The sequence below is a fragment of the Geospiza fortis genome, unplaced genomic scaffold, assembly GCF_000277835.1.
Source record: "Geospiza fortis unplaced genomic scaffold, GeoFor_1.0 scaffold224, whole genome shotgun sequence".
NCBI classification, from domain to species: Eukaryota; Metazoa; Chordata; class Aves; order Passeriformes; family Thraupidae; genus Geospiza; species Geospiza fortis.
Window position 1 is genome coordinate 398130 of NW_005054448.1, and position 1525 is coordinate 399654.

Consider the following 1525-nt stretch of genomic DNA (forward strand, 5'->3'; position numbering starts at 1 on the left):
AGGGGCACCTGCAGCACCCCAAAAGCTCATCCAAGTCCCCCCCACTTCCCCTGGAGCCGGGACCGCTGGATCAGGCAGGGCTGGTGCATCCAGCCTCTTCCCGAATGGCTTTCATGTGCGAATGGGGGTGCACGGTGTCACCACGGGGGGAGCAGGTGGCTCTGACAGAATCCCAAAACCACCGTGTGGGTGGGAATGCCAGACGGCTCCAGGAGCAGCTGGAGTTCGGCTTTACACGGTGGCTGTGATTCCATCACAGTCATCGCCTGGCACCACCTGGAAAAGCCACTGGCCCTTTGAGAGGGCTGGGGAGACACCCACTTTTGTGGGTGCTGCCAAGAGGGAGCAAAGCTGGCACCAGCTCCACAGGAGAGAGTGGAATGGCACCATAAACCCCTCTGATGAGTCCCAATGGATCCCAGTGAGTCCAGATGGGTCCCAATGGATGCTGACAGATCCCTATGGGACCCCACCAGGCCCCCAGGACCACACAGCACCGAATTCCAGAGCTGTGGGATGCCAAGGGGATGCCTCGCTCCACCCTGCCTGCCTCCCAGGGGTGGTTCTGGCAAACACTTCCCAGCCAAATATTCTATTGACTTTGCCTTCAGTGAGCAGCTTAATTATTAATAGCTCGTTAGGAGAAAGCGGTGCACTGGGTGTTCTCCTGGGGCTCCCACGGGTGGGGTGTGCCCGCGGCGCCAGCCGGCTGAGATGCCCAGCTGGAGAGCACGGCTGCACCCACCATTTCCTCAAGAGCTACCCCCGGGCCAGGCCACCCAGCTCTGCAGGCCCCTCTCCGTGTCCCAGCAGCTCCCCATCTCCCTGGGGGCACCCCAGAGTCTGCTTTTGGGTTTTCCCAATTTTTTTTAGGGCCAAGCCCCTGCCATACACAAGGCACATGCCCCTGCTTGCTCCTGATCCCACAAATCCATGGACGCACTGTTTTCCACAGGCCCCATCCCACACAGGCACGCTGCTTCCTACCCCCCTGTCCCCTCTGTGCCCCACAGGCACACAATTACCCTCATCATCCTGCCCCACAGAGCTGGTTCCTGAGCATCCCACTGCCCTCCAGCACCCCAACACCCTCCAGGCATCCCAAAACCCCCTCAAGCATCTCACGACCTCCTTATCATCCTGTGGCCCCCTCAGCATCCCACTGCCTCCCAAGCAACCCAACAAGCATCCTGCTGCCCCCCTCCCACCCTGCCACCCTCCAAGCACCCGCTCACCCCTCAGTATCCATCACCTTTTCCTGTCCCGCACCGCAGGCGCTGGCCCGTGCCTCTGCTCTCCTGTGCTGACCGGGGTGCCGGGGGAGCGGGCGGCACGGGGCGGGGGTGCCGATGCTGCTCCGACATGGAATAAGCTCTTCCCAGGCAACTCCCCGCAAATGCCGGCTTTTCCAAAGCCTCCCCACTGCACCGCGGCGTTTACGGCATCACCGGGATCGCGGCCCTGGGTCGGCGGCCTGGCAAGGGGGAAGGGGACAGGAGTGGGAGCGGCTGGCGGGGGGACGCGG

At 62.6% G+C, this 1525-nt stretch overlaps 1 protein-coding gene across 1 annotated transcript in view; it reads right to left on the minus strand.

Annotated features, from left to right (window-relative positions):
- Positions 1-1476, minus strand: part of GAL3ST1 (galactose-3-O-sulfotransferase 1) — a 6516-nt gene extending 5040 nt beyond the window's left edge. The window contains exon 1 of the mRNA XM_031062480.1: positions 1253-1476. The gene's annotated coding sequence lies outside the window, so the exon portion shown is untranslated. The remainder of the gene's footprint in view (positions 1-1252) is intronic.
- Positions 1477-1525: the final 49 nt, after the last annotated feature.